Source organism: Herpailurus yagouaroundi, unplaced genomic scaffold (assembly GCF_014898765.1).
Source record: "Herpailurus yagouaroundi ecotype Mexico unplaced genomic scaffold, PumYag 403, whole genome shotgun sequence".
Taxonomy (NCBI): Eukaryota; Metazoa; Chordata; class Mammalia; order Carnivora; family Felidae; genus Herpailurus; species Herpailurus yagouaroundi.
In genome coordinates this window covers 1,693,771-1,713,887 of record NW_024412620.1, presented here as the reverse complement: position 1 = coordinate 1,713,887, position 20,117 = coordinate 1,693,771, and the positions used below count along the sequence as shown (strand labels likewise).

The 20,117-nt window shown below is 38.3% G+C and overlaps 1 long non-coding RNA gene and 1 pseudogene across 1 annotated transcript; one reads left to right on the top strand and one right to left on the bottom strand.

The window, feature by feature from the left end:
• Window positions 1-4,657: 4,657 nt before the first annotated feature.
• LOC121022429 (sorting and assembly machinery component 50 homolog) lies at window positions 4,658-13,407 on the bottom strand (annotated as a pseudogene).
• Window positions 13,408-17,002: 3,595 nt separating this feature from the next.
• Window positions 17,003-17,971, top strand: LOC121022403 (uncharacterized). Its single transcript, XR_005786926.1, has 2 exons — window positions 17,003-17,133; window positions 17,795-17,971. It is a non-coding gene; the product is annotated as an uncharacterized LOC121022403 (long non-coding RNA).
• Window positions 17,972-20,117: the final 2,146 nt, after the last annotated feature.

Below are 20,117 nucleotides of genomic sequence, written 5' to 3'. Positions count from 1 at the left end.
TTAGTCTTATGGTAGCTATACCAGCACCAATCACATCTCATTCAAAATAACTTATGTAAATTCCTTCTTTAAAAACTCTAACATCCATTATTTCTCCCCCAGAGTACACTTTTGATTTTGGTTGAATCTGTGTCTCTCAGATTGCAATCCCTAAGACCCCAACTAAATACATGTATTTTATTTTGCAACTTGCAAAACAAACTGAGTTGGATAATCAGGACCTCTGGAATTTCCTTAGTTTTAACTTTTATCCAGACTAAGTCTTCAATAGGTCTCCAGAGATCCTCAGAAGTTAATATATAATCTATTTTGCTCCTAAACCACCTCTTGAGTATTTTTGGTAGGGTTAGTGAGTCATATTTGCTATTGTCCTCCTGTCTTTCATAATTGTGTTCAAAATATATTTTATCAGAGAGACACTTAATACAGAATTCCAAATGGCTGTATAATATGGTAAAGCAGTATTAAGATAATTATCGTAGCCAGTGTAGCACCAAATTATAACAGCTGTCAAATTTTGTCCATTCAAAGGCTGTTTATAATTTCAGTAGGATGCTATACATGTAAATAGTATGTTAAGTTTAAAATTTGTCAATCTGAAAACGGGCTTAACCAGATTTTGGTCAGTTATAAATTTAGTATAATGTATCAGCCTATATTTCAAATTTGGCGTGTAGTATGATATATATCCCAGAGCACTGACCAACATTATTTATTATTATTTTGGTTTAGATTGTAGACTACTGAATTATTTTAGTGGGGGAAGACAAAAACTCAAAGGCAGTCTTTGGCAACAGAGAGATGCCTCCAGGAACAAAGGAACTGTCAGTACCATTTCCATCCCCTCCCCCTCAGCATAAGCACAGGGCTAGGTGCACACACCAGCACACCACCAACACCTGCTACTAACTTACACCAAGCCCCAACCCCCATGCTCCTAGTCATGCTTGTTTCAGTCCCAGTGCTGTGGGCCTCCTCCCTCAGTAGACTGGCATAAACTCCTGCCAACACCACATCTCCCAATCTTAGAGTTTTGCAGGGTCTCCATTCTGGTGGAGACCTAGAGACAGATCTCAATTCATAAGCAGACTAGAGCACACCTAGTTAAAATTTGCCACATTCAGGCCAGGGGCCAAACATGGCCCACAACAGGAGAAGACAGCCTTTGCAGATGACTGGCCTGAAGGATAAAGTGGCCAGGACACAACAGCAGCATGCAGAATACATTCAAGACACTCTCTGAAGTGCCAGTCCCTGGGAAACAAGGGACACAACCCTGTAGGGCACTAAACAACCTCTTCTTCATAAGGCCATTACATTTAAGAACAGGACATGTAGCTGACTTTCCTAACACAGAAATAGGCACAGAAACTTAGACAAAATAAGACAGAGGAATTTGCCCTAAATGAAACAGAACAAGGCCATGGCTAGAGATCTAAGTGAAACAGATATAAGTGACATGTCTGATGGAGAATTTAAAGTAATTATCATTGGGGTGCCTGGGTGGCTCAGTTGTTTAAGAGTCCAACTCTTGGTTTTGGCTCAGGTCATGATCTCATGGTTAGGGTCAATCCCTGTGTTCAGCTCTGAGCTGACAGTGTGGAGCCTGCTTAGGATTCTCTCTCTACCTCTCTCTTTGCCCTCCTGGTTACACACACTCTGTCTCAAAAATAAATCAACATAAAAAAATGATCATAAAGATACTCATTGGACTTGAGAAAAGAATGGAAGACATTAGTGAGACCCTTAAAACAGGGATAAGGAATAACAAAAGGCATCCAGATTGGCAAGGAGGAAGACAAACTTTCACTCTTCACAGATGACATGATACTCTATGTGGAAAATCCAAAAGACTCCACTAAAAACCTGTTAGAACTAATACATGAATTCAGCAATGTCTCAGGATATAAAAATCAATGTACAGAAATCAATTGCATTTCTGTACACCAATAATGAAGCAGCAAAAAGAAATCCAGGAATCGGTCCCATTTACAATTACACCAAAACCCATAAAATACCTATGAATAAGCCTATGAACAATCCTAAAATTTGTATGCAACCACAAAAGACCCTGAATGGCCAAATCAATTTTGAAAAAGAAAGCCAAAACTGGAGGCATCACAATTCCAGACTCCAAGCTATCTTACAAAGCTGTAATCATCAAGACAGTATGGTACTGGCACAAGAACAGACACTCAGATCAATGGAACGTCTAGAATAGAGAACCCAGAAATGGACCCACAAACATATGGCCAACTAATCTTTGACAAAGCAGGAAAGAATATCCAATGGAGAAAAGATAGTCTCTTTAGCGAACGGTGCTGGGAAAACTGGACAGCAACATACAGAAGAATGAACCTGAATCACTTTCTTACATGATACACAAACTCAAAATGGATGAAAGACCTAAACATAAGAGAGGAAGCCAAAATCCCAGAGGAGAAAACTGGCAACAATCTCTTTGACCTTAGCTTCAGCAACTTCTTACTTGACATGTCTCCCGAGATAAGAGAAACAAAAGCAAAAATGAACTATTGGGACCTCATCAAGATAAACTTCTGCATGGCAAAGGAAACAATCAGCAAAACTAAAAGGCAAGTGACAGAATGGGAAAAGATATTTGTAAATGACATATGAGATAAAGGTTTAGTATCCAAAATCTATTAAGAACTTATCAAACTCAACACCTAAAATACAAATAATCCAGTGAAGAAATAGGCAGAAGACATGAATAGACACACTTTTCCAAAGAAGACATCCAGATGGCTAACAGACACATGAAAAAATGCTCAACATCATTCACCATCAGGGAAATGCAAATTAAAGCCACACTGAGATACCATCTCACACATGTCAGAATGGCTAAAATTAACAACTCAGGCAATAACATATATTTGCAGGAATGCGGAGAAAGAGGAACTCTTTTGCACTGCTGGTGGGAATTCAAGCTGGTGCAGCCACTCTGGAAAACAGTATGGAGGTTCCTAAAAAAATTGAAAATAGAACTATCCTATGACCCAGCAATTGCACTACTAGGTAATTATCCAAAGGATACGGAGTGCGGATTTGAAGGGGCATATATAACCCAGTGTTTATAGCAGTGCTATCAACAACAGCCAAAGTATGGAAAAAACCCAAATGTCCACTGATGAACGGATAAAGATATATGCATAAGATGCAATATTACTCAGTGATCAAACAGAATGAAATCTTGCCATTTGCAACTACACGGATGGAACTAGAATGTATTATGCTAAGCAAAATAAGCCAGAGAAAGACAAATATCATATTTCATTCATATGTGGAATTTAAAATATGAAACAGATGAACATAAGGGAAGGGAAGCAAAAATAATATAAAAACAGAGGGAGGATTGCTGTTGGGGTATTGGGTGGAGGGAAGGGCTAAAGGGATGAGGGGCAATAAGGAGGACACTTGTTGGGATCAGCACTGGGTTTTATAGGTAGTGATGAATCACTAAATTCTGTTCCGGAAATTATTACACTGTATGTTAACTAACTTGGATTTAAATTAAAAAAAAATAGAGATAAAGTTTCAATAAAAATGAGAAACATGCTCAATGGAATGAACAACAGCCTAGAAGAAGCAGAGGAACAAATTAATGACCTAAAATACAGAGTGATGGAAAGTAATCAAGCTGAACAAAAGAGGAAAAAAAGAACTACCCAAAACAAGAATAGACATAGGGAATTCAGTGACTCCATCAAATATAATAACATTTGTATTATAGGGATCTCAGAAGAAGCAGCAAGAGAAAAGGGGGAAGAAAATATATTTAATGAAGTAATAGCTGAAAACTTCCTTCATCTGGGGAAGGAAACAGATATCCAGATCCAGGAGGCACAGAGAACCCCCAACAAAATCAAAAGCAGATCCGCACCAAGACATATTGTAATTATAGTGGCAAAATATAGTGATAAAAAAAATAAAAGCAGCAAGACTAAGGAAGACCGTTGCATACAAGGGAAACTCCATAAGGCTATCAGTGAATTTTTCAGCAGAAACTTTGCAAGCTAGAAGAGAGTGGCATGGTATATTCAACATGCCAAATAGGAAAAACCTGCAGCCAAGAAAACTCTATCCAGCAAGGCTATCATTCGGAATAGGGGAGATAAAGAATTTCTCAGAAAAACAAAACCCAAAGGAGTTCATGACCACTAAACCAGTCCTGCAAGAGATATTAAAGAGGACTGTTTTGGTGTTTTCTTCAAAGTGACAATGTTAAAGTAGGAAACACAAAAGTAGAAAAATGAATATTTCTGTAAAAAATCAGCTAAGGAACTCACAAAATAAAAAGATGTAAATCATGGCATCATAGACATAATATTTGGGGAGGAGAGGAGTAAAGAATGGTTCCAAACTTAAATGACCATCAAATTATAGACTGCTATATGCATAAGATGTTATATACAAACCTAATGGCAGCCAAAAATAACCTCTAATAGATATGCAAAGAATAAATAGAAAGAAATCCAAATATATCACTGAACAAGCAAACTGTGAAAGAAAGGATGAAAGAAAAACTTCAGAAACAATCACAAAACAAGGGATAGAATGGCAATAAATACATATCAATAGTTAATTTTTGTTTTGTCTTTAACATTTATTGACATGCTTTACCATAAGGACTGCAAAGAATGACTCAGATGTGTTTACTTAGAAAGTGTGTGGCACTGAGTGACTCACTGCTGCCCAAGTTCCAGAGCTCTTCCTGTAGGGTGTAAAGGACACATGTCAGCTACAGGAACCTTATCCCGGCTTCTAATTAGATGCCATCACATATCCTGTCACCCTTCTGCATATCCATGGGGACACAGTAATTAAGTGCCAGCCAAGTTGTTGCCAAGCCTGGGGACAATCCTGGCACCATGACACTAGCAAATGCACTCAGCCAGCTTATGAATATGAGTCTTGGGACCCTCCCTATAGTTGAGGTGGCAGAGGTTCCCACATCGAGAAAGAAGTGTAGTCTGTAGTTCTCTGAAACCATGCTGGCCTGGCTGGAAAAATAATGGGGTATACAGGTGTAGGTTGCTGGCCTAGTATGCTTCTCCACTCCGTATTCTCCTTCACTCTGACCCAGTGCTGTGCATGCTGAACCCACATACACTTGTCAGTCCTCCAAGGTAAAACGTGTCAGCAATACTTGGTGGTTTATTGCCAATGGGCACCAACATCCCACCCCAAAGAGAGTCTGAAAAAACTGAATCGAATATGAGTTGTTTATTCAACTGAAGCTTGAAATCTTCTTTTATGAAGCTTATGTCCCCTGTGATGTAGCCTGCCAGTTCCTGGTGAACTTTCAGCAAAGTACCTCCTCTTGGCAAGATGGAGGAGTTCCAACAGTTGATGACCATTGCTTCATGACTTCAGTGAATGTCCACTTTCCTTCCTGACAGTAAAGGGTGCCATCCTCCTGAAGCAGCCCAGCTCTCACCACATGCCCTCCCACTTGATGGTGTGACTGGTCTTCCATTAATCTTCCATTAATCTCCTTAATCTGGCTTATTTCAAAGGTAATGTCTAGTGCATTTGGAAGTGCATCATCACTTTGTCATATATTAATCAAAACATTCGCTTGCCTAAATATTCCTAGGTGAAGCAATTTTTCACAGGCTTTGTGAGATTTCCACATCACCTCAATAAGGTTTTTACCTTAAGAAGGTCTCCAATTTCACATATGATGACATCATCTTTAGTTCTTCCAAGTCTATCAAAATGAAGGTGTTAAACAACCACATCTTTATTTTCAAGGATTTCCTGTTTAGCTTCAGGTTCAGCTTCAACAAGTTCAGCTTATCTCCTACTGCTCCAAATCAGGTCCATTAGCTGGAAGAGGCTCCCATCTCCAGGCGTGTATTGTCCCTATGACTTCCACTGGCTACCACCTTGCAAAGCTGCCTGGGCCTGACCATGGCTCAGCTGGTGAGAGCAGAGGGCAGGTCCACTGTGGTGGAGCTACTAGTCAATGCAACACTCACAAGCCCTTATACACGGTGCACTCTATCAATCATTACTTTCAATGTAAATGGGCTAAACACTCCAAAAGACAGGGTGACAGGTGGATAAAAAAAAGAAAGAGACCCAACTATATGCTGCCTATAGAAAACTCATTTTAGACCTAAAGACCCCTGCATACTGAAAGTGAGGGGATCGAGAGACATTTATCATGCAAATGATGTCAAAAGAAAGCTGAAGTAGTAATACTTAGATAAGTAGATTTTATATGCTTTTTTAAAATTTTAGTTTTATTTATTTTTTTGTTTGTTTAAAGAGAGAGCATGAATGGGGGAGAGGGGCAGAAAAAGAGAGAAGATCTTAAGCAGGCTCCATGCTCAGCATATATAAAAAACACACAGTGAACATCATACTCAATGGGGGAAAAATGGAAAACTTGCCCCTTAAGGTCAGGAACAAGACAAGGATGTCTACTTTCATCACTTTTATTCAACATAGTACTGGGTGTCCTAGCCACAGTAATAATTTTAAAGGAAATAAAAGGCGGATGCAAGGAAGAATTCAAACTTCACTATTTGCAAATAACCTAATACTAGATATAGAAAGTCCAAAAGACTTCACAAAAGAACTACTATAACTGATAAATGAATTTTGTAAAGTTGCAGGATACAAAATCAAAGTGCAGAAATCTGTTGCATTACTATGCAATAATGAATAGAAATTAAGAAAAAAATTCCATTTACAATTGCACCAAAAATAATAGAATAGGAATAAATCTAACCAAAGAGGTAAAAGACCTGTACTCTGAAAAAATATAAAACATTGATGAAAGAAATTGAAGATGACACAAAGAAATGGAAAACCATCCCATGCTCATGGATTGGAAGAACAAATACTGTTGAAATGTCTATACTATCCAAAGCAATCTACAGATTTAATGCAATCTCTATCAAAATACTAAAAGCATTCTTCACAGAACTAGAACAAATGATCCTAAAATTTACATGGAACCACAGAGACCCCAAATAGCCAAAGCAATTTTGAAAAAGAAAGCTGGGAGTATCACAATTTCATACTTCAAGTTATATTGCAAAGCTATAGTGATCAAACCAGTATGATACTGGCATAAAAATAGATCCATAGATCGATAGAACAAGAAAGAAAACCCAGAAATAAACCCACAATTGTATGATCAGTTGGTCTTCAAAAATGCAGGAAAGAATATGGAATGGTAAAAAGACAGTCTCCTTAGCAAATGATGTTAGGGAAACTGGACCATTTTCTTATACCATACCACAAAAACAAACTCAAAATGGATTAAAGACCTAAATGTGAGACCTGAAACCATAAAAATACTAGGAGAGAGCACAGACGACAATGTCTTTGATGCTGGCCATGGCAACATTTTTCTAGCTATGTCTCTTGAGGCAAGAGACATAAAAGCAAAAATAAACTATTCACTACATCAAAATAAGCTTCTACACAGTACAGGAAACAATAAAATTAAAGGGCAACCTGCTGAAAAGGAGAAGATATTTGCAAATGACACATCTAATAAAGGGTTAGTATCCAAAATATATAAAGAATTTATATAACTCAATACCCAAAAAACAATCCAATAAAAACTGGGCAGAAGGAATGAACAGGCATTTCTCCAAAGAAGACATTCAGAAGGCCAACAGACAAATGAAAAGATGCTCAACATCACTCATCATCAGGAAAATGCAAAATCAAAACTACATTGAGATGTCACCTCACACCTGTCAGAATGGCTAAAATAAAACACACAGCAAGTGTTGGCAAAGATGTGGAAAAAAAGAAACACTCTTGCACTGTTGATGGTAATGCAAACTGGTCTAGCCAATGTGGAAAACTGTATGGATTTTCGTCAAAAATAGAACTATCCTATGATCCAATAATCACACTACTGAGTATTTACCTAAAGAATATGAAAACACTAATTCAAGGAGACATATGTTTATAGCAGCGTTATTTACAATCGCCAAACTATGGAAGCAGCCCAAGTATCTATTGACTGATGAATTGATAAAGACAATGTGGTGTGTGTGTGTGTGTGTGTGTGTGTGTGTGTGTGTACACACACAGTGGGATATTATTTAATCTTAAAAAAGAATGAAATTTTTGCCATTTGCAATGACATGGATGGAGCTAGACAGTATAATGCTAAACGAAATAAGCCAGAGAAAGACAAATACCATATGATTTCACTCATATGTGGAATTTAAGAAACAAAACAAAGGGGTGAAAAAGAGGCAAGCCAAGAAACATACTCTTAACTGTTGAGAACAGAGGTTGGTGTGGGGGATGGGTGAAATAAGTGATGGGGATTAAGGAGTGCACTTGTCATGATGAGCAATGGTGATGTATGGATTTGGTTGACTGACTATATTGTACACCTGAAACTAATATAACACCGTATATTAACTATACTGGAATTAAAATTAAAAAAAAATAAAATTCACGTGGAAGAGTAGAGAGCCAAAATAGCCAAAACCATTATATAGCTTTATAATACATGCTAGGGAACGTCTCCTCACTTTGTACATACCTCGGTCAATGGTAAACTGTCTTACTAGAATTAACTTTGAAGAAGAATCACAATAAGCAGTGTTATGCAGCAACACAGAGACCCAGTCATAGATCCACACAAACATAGAACCTATTCCACACAAGGGAAAAAGCATAGATTCTCTGATAATGAGTGTAACTGACATGTAAAAAGATTTGGACTCTGATCTTTTTGATCTTTTGAAAAAGGTTTTTACAAAGCCTGTATCTGACAGCTTATATTTTATTATAGTGTTCACTGTTGCACGGAAGTTTATTTTCATTATTAAATTTAATATAAAAAAACTATCTTATTTCAAGGTAGGGAAGGATTTCTAAAATAAGGCACAAGAAACACCAAAAAAAAAAAAAGAATAAAACAAAAGAAAGAAAGAAACAGCAACTAAGGAAAACATTCCAGTGTTCTTAGAAGCATTAAGTAAATAGATGGCAATAGGCAGAAAGGAAAAGTACTGGCACGAAAAGTAATATCCAGGGTAGGAAGAAACCCAGACCCCTTTGCTCCTAAGGGCAACAATTCATACCCAGGAGTGATGATGATTTTAACCCATTTGACCCTGGTAACTTAACCTACTAGAAGCTAGGCCCATGAAAATACACAAAACTAAAACAAATGATAATATGGGATGAATCAGAGTCACTGAAGAGAGCTTTACTAGACTAAAAAAAAAAAAAAAAAAAAAAAGACAAAAATTGGAATGGAGTTCCAACAAACTGATTTGGACACAGAAACCCAGTGAATATTAGATTCATGGCCCAAAAGAAGACAGAACTTTATTCTCACAGGAGCAGGTATTATGCAACTTGGACCCATTACCACTTGACACCTTTGAATATTTGGAGAAAAAAAATTACTGATTTACAAAGATCTGTGATTAGCAGCAACCTGGAGATTAAGATGGCCTCTACCTAATATATTTATCCCTAAAAGCATATTCATTGAGAACAGCAGGAGAATCTACTAATATAATAATAAAATTAGGATTATTAACTGTGATTCATGATAGGGGACACTCTCACCAATATATGTGGAAGCAACAGAAAAAATTGAAAAGATCAGTTTAAAAGCTGAGCCCCCATAGGACAGAAAAGCATTAGAGTATTTGCAGGTTCCAGAAACAAAGGATAACTGATTTGATAAGAAAAGCTGAGGAACTAAGTCAAAATAAAGGCTTTAACACTCATGTTTATCAACAAAACAGGCCTACACCTAATGTACATAGATGCAATCAAAATAGGTCATTTAGAACTAAATATGCAAGACCCATTTGGCCACCTAAGCCATTTAGACTACCACTCTTTATAACAAATTATGAAGATAGAAACCCAAAGAGAAACCCCAGAAAATATGCATGTGCAGTGTCAGAGAAATGGAAACAACCACCTTTTAGAGTAAATAGACCTAAGAAAAATAAACCTACATATAGACCCACTGACCCATTTATTGTGAATAGTTACCCCATTTAAAAAACTTAATTCTATTAATAGACGATCCATTGGTAGCCAGAGGAGAGCAAACCCCCTAGAGTCTGGGCAGTCTCTGTCTCTTGGCCCAAGCTGGTGACAGTCACTCAGGTTATACTGGCCATTTCAATAGAAACCACTTCATAAGTAAAAATGCTACATATATCACTATGTTGTTAGATATAGGGTTCTAAGTACCATTATACTAGGCTATCCTAATTTAGAAAACTTTAACAATAAAAAGGAATTAGTTGAAGGATTAAGGTGAAAATTAATCCCAGGGACAATGGTACATAGATTCCTAACAATGTGATAGATCACTCATTATGGATAAATGACTTATTGGTCCCGATTTAGAAAACATTCTTGGACTAGATGTAATAGGACATATAAAAATTAAGAGAAACATTCAGGAACCCCTAAAGGAACAAATTATCATCCCTATATTTTGTGATTAACAATCCAATCTGGCCTGTTAAAAAGCCAGATGGATCATATAGACTTACAGTAGATTAGAAGAAGTATCATCACTGGATTGGGAACTTATTACATGGTGATAGACTTATCTGACATATTCTTTGCTATTCTAATTGATGAGGAGAGCCAATCCATGACTGCATTCATTGGGAAGGCAGACAATATCAGTTTACTAGGTTACCACAAGGTTAACACAAGAGACCAGTAATAGCCCACAACTTTCTAACACAAAACATCCAGGTTTTTCAGGAAAACAACACACACAAACCAGCATTTCCTATATTGATGACACATTTACTTGTGGTGATAACTTGGAAGAACAGACTAGAGTCACTATAGAATTAATTGAAATCTTTACACTCACAGGATGGACAACTGACCAAAGTAACATACAGGGACACTACACTAAAATTTCTAGGTCTTCTGAAGGCAGAATATATGAGACCCAGTCACAGACAAGCTAGATTGCACTTCATTTGTACCACAAAATCAGCAGCTCAGAAACTGATAGGACTTTTTGGATATTGGAAATAGTACATACCACATCTGAAGATATTAAAACACATTTTTGAAATAAATAGGAAGAGTAGGGAATTTAGATGGAGACCCATGAGGCAGTCTTTATTTCAAAAATGCTGTCAGAACTTATAATACCATCTCATGAGGGCTCTGGATATAAACCAGAGTGCCTATACTCACAAGGGTTTGGACTAAAACATCACTATGGACTAAAATACCACAGGACCCCCAAATATTACCCAACTGTATTTTGGACTAAAAAGTTCCTGTGGTCCAACAACAGGCACCAACCAATTGAGGGCTCACCCAGGTGCTCTGTGAGCCCTACAAAATTCAGAACCACTGACAGAAAGTAAACTAATTACACCTAAGCTACAACGGCCTATTCTGGAATGGGTAAAGCAGACCCCTGACCATAAAGTCCTAACCTGGAAACGGTATATTTCCAAGTGGGACAAACAGATTGAGGGTCAGCTTTGTGTGAACTGAGAAAATCTCCACTATGCCGATAGTGGACTTGCCAGGATTCCTGAGGGCAGGCCTATCCACGCTCCAGCAGTTGGGCAATGGGGACTGCCCTGGTCCCTGGCACCCAGTGATGCCTGCTTTATACACGGATCAGCCTCCATGACACCATCTGGAGAATGCTAGCAGCCAGTGGCCTCGAGGACTAATGATGGTCTAACCCTGACAGATTCAGGCTTGAGAAAATCAGCACAATATGCTGAATTAATGGCCATAAAACTAACTGATGAACAATCTGTTGAAGAAAATCAGAATGACCTGGATCTTTCTCAGACCCATGGGAAATAGCTGTTGGAATAGCTCTTTGGTCGGGAACGTGGTGGGGAAATGACTGGAAAATAAGAAATATGAACATATGGAGTAAGGATATGGCAGAAAATAGCACTGGCTGACGTCTTCATGTTCATCACACGTGTCTCGGCATATCAGAAAGACAAGGCTCAAGTACCAAAACTTAATGAGCAGATAGACAAACTCACCAGGAAAACTAAGAGGCCCAAATTCCCAAAATTTAACAAAAACACAATGATTCACGACTAAGGAGGAAACCAATTCAAAACACAACCATATATAAACAAGCAGAACAATGGAACATAAAACCTGAGCACACAAATATGCCAAGTGATTGGGTCATTGCATGGGCACATATCACCAAACAAATCATGCTGGGACACAAAGCACTAGGACATGATTAGGAAAATAAACATGTATATACCTACCAAATACCTCCACTTTCAAATTAAGAAATGTGGGAATTGCTGAAAGTTTAAAGTGTGAAGGTCACTAATGAATAGTCTGTGAGGTCAAAGAAGCAGCAGACCTTTCCTGATTATACAAATGATTGTATAGGATCCTTATCTGTACCAGAGAACAAATTATGCATGCACTTTGTAGACACATGGTCAGGAATAGGATTACTCTATCCTTGCAGGAAAAATGATCAGACGTCTACCATCAGAGCATTAGAAATCGGGATTGCTTGCTATGGTATCCCAATTAAATCAGGGGCCCCACTGCAAAGGAAAGCAAGTACAAGAATGGGCTAAGAACAAAGCATAGTAAGATACAAAGGACTTAACACCTACAAGCCCAACCATGTCTGGGTCAAATGAAAGGTGCAATGGCTTACTCAAGCAGAAGCTGACTAATAAGCCTGATATAAAAGCTTGGACGAAACCAATCTGGGAGGTGGCAAGATCTCTAAACCATAAATATGGAAGGAATGGAAAAACTCCTATCGCATTAATATTGCAAGCACCTCTACAGATGAGACCACTGACAGACTCCAGAATCTAAACTAGAAGGAAAACATTTAAAAAAACATAATGGTGTATATATAGTACTAGGAAAATTATGGTACCTGCCATCAATACAACCTACTGGATGACTGAAGAAAAAACTACATTACATCACATTAAAGAAAATAATATGATGACTCTGAAAATGGCAGGCATAAGAACACCATCTTTATTGTATTGACACCAGATGCCTGATATTTAGCCTCACAGGATGGAGGGCGACTATGCTAGAGGGAATATAGGCAATAACGGACGTCATAATGGTAGATATCCTTGGGTGGCAAGAACAACGAGAAGGAATTAAAAATGCCAAGGAAACTATCTTTATTTTGCAGGCATGAATCCACGATGCATCTTGAACCCTACCAAGATTACTAACGGGTCAGTGCAGCATGCTGCCTGCTGCCCATACTCCGTTGCCTATCGCTCCCTGTTGGATACCATAGTCATTACAGCTATGGATACTCCTCTGATGGCTCCAGCAATAGGAGCTGTGCCAGTGTTCTGAACTGGAATGCCACTTTCTGGTCCGGCACAACTCCACTGTCTGTGACATCCTCCGCATTCTCCAGAGATCACTAGTCTAGTCACCTTATTGCAACGGAGGACTCATCAACATCACCGGCATCAACCAACCCAGCCTCTGCACCCCATCCTTCGCTGTCCGCACTATCTACTCACCGGGAAAGCTTCAATCAGTAGAGACACCAAATACTTAGGGAAGCTGATGAAGCAGTGGCGACCTCCATTTTAATCTCCACAAGAACCATCAAGGATTCTGAACAACAACTCTATTAGACATTGACTTGGAGGATGAAGACTGGCCTGAACTACTAACTGGCTTTTGGTATCATAACCCAGCACATATATTTCGTCAACCAGATTCTGAATTTTTTACTTTTTAAAAAAAATATCTATTTTTGAAAGAGAGAGAGAGAGGAAGGGGCAGAGAGAAGGGACACAGAGAATCCCAAGAAAGCTCTGCACTGGCAGTGCAGAGTCCCATGAGGGGCTCGATCCCATGAACCCTGATATGACCTTAGCCAAAATTAAGAGTCAGATGCTCAGCTGACTGAGCCACCCAGGCATCTCTGTAGTTTTATCCTACTAAATTGAGGCAGCATTGGACACATCACAGAGACTCTGAAAATAACCTGGATTTAGTTCCTGATTTGTGTGTGAGCATTTTAGTGTAAAAGAGCAGCTGGTGAATACACAGAATAGGAATTATATCTTTAAATATAAATAGGCCAAAAACTGATCATCTACTACACTCCTGATTTACACTGTTTAACCCATATTCACCTACTAGAAAGTGAATAATAGATCTATGGACATTATGCCCAGACTTTAAAAGAACCAGGGACATTATGTGGTGTATAGAGAACACCCAGGAAACTTAGCACATAACACATATCATTATCTTCTGTAATATAATCAAGCTACTATCTCCTATCACAGATCTCTACACCAAGGGTGTAGAAATCATTGTTAATAAATCCATACCAGTCATATTGCAATTTATAATCATAGTCTATACATTAAAATTTAACATGTAGGACTTTCTAGGCAAATACAAATCCCCAAGTTGTGCTTGGGTTTATCCAGCTCCTTTATATCCAACTTAAAACATATGCCAAAAACAGATAGCTCAAAGGAAGGAAAGCCTTATGGCTCCTTGTTGGACTGGTAGGAGACTTAAGTGGAGGAACAATGGCAGCCACTTTTTCTCAATTCCAAATCAAATCACATTAAATTCTTAAACTTTGCTCTCAATTTGACACACATGGGGTGGCAGTTTTGTCATCATTGGATATACAGATGGATACAATTAGCCTTATGTTACAAAACATAAATTTCACATGGCAGTAAAAAACAAAGCTGCCGGAGAAAATGCTAAAAAATAGCAACACTAAAAAAAACCCCCAAAATATGTATTATGTACACTGTCAATGTACAGTTAGGGATGGCTGATATGTGGAGTACTCTTAGGACAGCTATAATCTTGGGTCAATACTGGTTGTCTGAGATAACAACCCAACCAGAAGTAGATATAATACATTCTAATGACTGTTATTCTTTGGACAACTATGAAATTAGAATATTGGCACTTAAGTAAGGAAACTTGTCAGGTTACCACACTTTGCAGTTTCCCAATATCAAAAGAGAGAGTGGAGCCCACTGGCTATGGAAAGACCCTTATGATAAAAGGAAAACATGTTCCTAAGGATACATTGTTGGAATGAATCCAAAGTACCTTTATTATTGCTAGATCTTTGAAGATATCTATAGTATAAGTACTTATGACTATGGCTTTGATGCCTCCCCAACCAGTTATATATAACATAGAGCTAGTATGCTCTAAGCCAAACCTCACTCTTATCTATTGGAGTCAAGGAAAAAATAAGGAACAGAACATTACCTGTGTAAGACTACAACAGGTAAAGAATATGACAATACAAGGAAAAAGATGTTAATTAAGTTCAGCAGAAGATAAAGGAACCATTAAAATAACCAGAGACATGTTTCACATCAAGCCTCCAAAATTAATAATGTAAATCTCACATCAGAAAACTTAAGAAAAGTGAAGGTATATTTGGAAGGTGAGATTAATAAAGTCAAACTACCTTTGCAGGAATTTAAAAGAACAAAAATGTGCATTTATAAAAATAATGGCAGTTTTGAGTTCTAGTGTTATGGCAGTTGAACACTTGTTTGATAGTGCTGTGCAAGCATGCACCCCCTGGAACTTTATAAAAATGATCTTTACTTAGAAATGTAATTGTATGGAAATTTAACTGTGTCACTTAAGAAGCTTAACTTTTGGTTGCTTTATAATTAAACATGGTACTATGCTAAAGAGCTTTGTTATATTTATATTGATAACATTAGGAATATGGTTGCTTAAACTGGTCATTAAACTATAATATAAGAGAATGTTTGCCAAAGGAGAAATATTGCACAAATATGACTTAGTACCTGTGATGAATATTGTAAGTGTTGTAGAATCACAGGGTGGATTGATATCTTTGTGAATTTAGGTTTGTACAGGACATTTGTAATTATTAGCTTTAGAGTGATTTGAAATCACAGGATCGACTGTTGTGTATTGGTTTGACGTGATTTTAAATCCACTTATTTATGACAAAGACAAAAAAAGTTGTTCTTAGAAGTGAAGTTGTTTTGATGCAACAATGGAGTTGTGTCAGGATGTCATCATCTCATCTGTTCTCACTCATAACTTAGTAGCTCAGCTGCTGGGGGCCCTGGTCACAGGTTTATCAATAAAAATATATGAAGAAGCAAAGCAACTATGGCAAAGGAACATTAGACTATAAATACTGAGAATTTGTGAGAACTATCGTAGAGTGTTTGGTCTGGGCAAGGCTACACTTTGCTGATCTAAAATGACTCTTGAAGACCTAGGGGCAAATAGCTCCTGCCATGGTTGAGACGGCTCTTCTACTGACAGTGATGAAAGGCATGTGGTATCCCTTCAAATTAAGGGATCTTGCCCATCAACACCAGTGCTCTTGCTCTAGCAACATGTTCTAGCTCCATGAGACTTTAGCGCTGGCATCTGGACTTCAGCTTCAAGTTGGCTAACCTGTCTTCTGGGTACCACCTCCTATAAAATTACGCCTCAACTAAACTTGAACTTTATACATTTCATCTCCCCTTGCCTAGAACAATAGTATGACTAATCCAACCTTGGTTTGGAGTATGTTATTTCCGTAGTGGCTAATGAAAAGACATTCTCTTGTATTCTATTGGCTTGTGAAATTTGCACAGTGAATTGTTGGCAAAGACAAAGTCAGCCTTTGAGTATTATGTGCCTTCCAAACAACACAGCTTTCAGAGGGATTATGCACAATTGTGTAGGTTAAGGCTTAGAATTAGGCAGAGGCCGGGCACCCCCAACAGCCTGACCTGGACTTGCCTGACATTGCCTGATCTGCGCCTCCTGCACCCTGTCAGTCATCTTTGGCTAGTCTGAGCTCTCCAGGCCTGTGGACCTAGTTCTCGTCCCCAATAACCTACATTACCTCATAGGTGTAGGGACCCCTTCCTCCAAAAATCACTGTGAGGCAGCCATCGAAATAGGTGACACTCGGTCCCAATGTGTACTTACTGTTTGCTGGGGTTCCAGGCTTCTGCAGCAATCAATGCTCCCAGCTGTCTTTTGTTGGCAGACACCTTGGCCACCCTGCTTGATCCAGTCATAGAAAGGCAGTGGAGATCTGCCAGCTCTGCCTTCAAGGGGAATATGGATTATGCGTAGGTTAGCGTTTCAAATTAGTCAGGTGCCAGATACACAGTGCCCCCTCCCCTGTGAGCCAGCCTCACTGGCCATTGACCTGCTGTAGGTCCCTCACTACCCTGACTTGGGCAGCCCATGCATATGCTGTATATACTCTTTCAGTTGCTTTTAGGCAGCTGGGTCCCTCCAGGCCTTTGGAAGCTTGGGCCATCCACAACAACCTGCGTTGCCTCAAGAGTAGAGGGAGCCTAAACTGTGAACATCACTCTGAGATGTCGGTTGTATGGGCAATAGTCTGTGCCCATGGGGACTTGCTGTCAGCCGAGGTTCTCAGTTTCTGCTGTAATTGAGGCTTCCAAGTATCTTTTATTGGAGGATACCCTGGCCAGCCTGCCTGGTCCAGTCCTAGCAAGGCAGTCCAGATGACTCCAGCTCTGTCTTCACTGTGGATACATGCATTAGTATAGGTGAGGGCTTGGATATGGCAGACACTAGATACTCCAGCAAAAATAAGTAAAGGAAACCTCCCTCACCGAAAATGGAGTCAGAAGCCCTGGAGGGGAGCTCCTAATGCTCATATTACTCATTGCAGCCAGGATAACCATTGCAGCCAGGATAACCATCACATAGGATTATGAAAAGGATAACTTTTCACATAGGATTTTCTTCTCCTACTTTTAAGAAAAAGAACAAAGATCCATGCCTGCCCCAACAACAATGCACCAACCACCACCTGCAGCCAAGGAGAAACTTCTGTAACCTGGAACACTTGTCCTTTTCCAGAGAACTTTAAAAAATTAAAACCTTCTCAATTTCCTCCAAAAACTGAATAAAAACTGACCGTCCCTTTGTCTCTTCATATTTGCCTATGGCTTGTTGTAGTTTGCTTGTCCCAAATAGCAATTCCTCTGCTATTTACAAATAAACTCATTTTGCTAGCAAAGTAACTGGCTATTTTAAGGTTGATATTACATGGTATCAGAGAAATGGAATCCAAAGAAGACCCCCAACAATTCCAAGGTTGTTGAGCAAACATGGCCAGTACTCACAGTGTATTCAGCTCATTGCTTTCTTGGTGACTCTGGAGTTTGAGGGTAAGTCTCTTGTGGACTTTGAGCTCCTCTCTATGTTTTGAGCGCTCAGGCTTTATTCAGGGTTTTTCATGAATGCATCTCCTTTCCTCCTGAGAGGAGGAACTTGTTGTCAAAGTTCCCTGGTAAGTCACCCATCCTGTTCAAAGCAGGGGATAACATAATTCCCAGTGTTTTAGCACAGCTGTCAGAAAAGTGAGCCCTTCATAATTAAGACACTTTAGGGAATCCAAAAGCAGATAGGTTCCACAAGGTCCTTGGGCCAGGATTTTGTTCCTTTCTAGAAAAATGGGTGAACTTTTGGACACTTAGAAATTGTAATGGCCATTCTGAGTGACACTTATGTTAGATAAGTCTACCTTAAGGGGTATGGTTGTAAGAGAAAATTCTGAAACTCTTGGAGACCGTGGAATGCGTTCTTTGGTTTGATATGTAGAATCTTCTAAAAGACAAAATGACTTGAAAAATAGTTCTAAAAAATCATTAGAACATTAAAACACACACACACACATTAGTAAAAGATATTGGCCATCAGAACTCATAATCTTAACTTAGTCTACCTACCAGAAACATAATTTGGATCCAACTATTTATTTTCTTTTAAACCTGAGACATGGCTAACATTTCTGAATAAAAGCTGTAAGATCTCTATGTTTATTTATGTGCTCTGTAGGTCTATGTTATATATGTTATAGATATGTAATTTTTTTTTTTTTTTTTACCTCTGGATGGTATGGCCAAAATTCCTTTGTAAATTTCTTTAATTATCCTAGAGAGAATTAAGCATTTATATAAATATACTTTATTTACATAAATATAATTTACATATAAATATATAAATTTATATAAATATATATTATAGAAATATAGAAACCAATGCAAATGTTTTTCAGGTTTACAGGATCTGAGATAATCTTCGATAAACACCTGTAAGTTTGTTGGTTTAATAAGAACAGGTATGTCTTCGGTGTATCTGAATTAAATATAAGGCAGATTAACAATTTATTCTACCTGGTTTTATTTATTATTTATTTTTCAACATAATAATTATATATATTTTTTAATTTCCACCCAAATTAGTTAGCATATAGTGCAACAATGTATTCAGGAGTAGATTCCTTAATGCCCCTTACCCATTTAGCTCATCCCCCCTCCCACACCCTCTCCAGTAACCCTCTGTTTGTTCTCCATATTTATGAGTCTCTTATGCTTTGTCCCCCTCCCTGTTTTTATATTATTTTTGCTTTCCTTCCCTTATGTTCATTTGTTTTGTTTCTTAAAGTCCTCATACGAGTGAAGTCATATGATTATTTGTCTTTCTCTGACTAATTTCACTTAGCATAATACCCTCCAGTTCCATCCATATAGTTGCAAATGGAAAGATTTCATTCTTTTTGATTGCCAACAAATACTCCATTGTATGTATATATACACCACATTTTCTTTATCCATTCATCCATTGATGGACATTTGGGCTCTTTCCATACTTTGGCTATTGTCAGTAGTGCTGCTATAAACATGGGGGTGCATGTGTCCCTTCGAAACAGCACACCTGTATCCCTTGGATAAATACCTAGTAGTGCAATTGCTGAGTCCTAGGGTAGTTTTATTTTTAATTTTTTGAGGAACCTCCATACTGTTTTCCAGAGTGGCTGCACCAGCTTGCATTCCCACCAGCAATGCAAAAGAGATCCTCTTTCTCCGCATCCTCACCAACATCTGTTTTTGCCTGAGGTGTTAATGTTAGTCATTCTGAAAGGTGTAAGGTGGAATCTCATTGTGGTTTTGATTTGTATTTCCCTGATGATGAGTGATGTTGAGCATTTCTTCATGTGTGGATCGGCCATCTGGATGTCTTTGGAGAAGTGTCTATTCATGTCTTTTGTCCATTTCTTCCTGGATTATTTTTTGGGT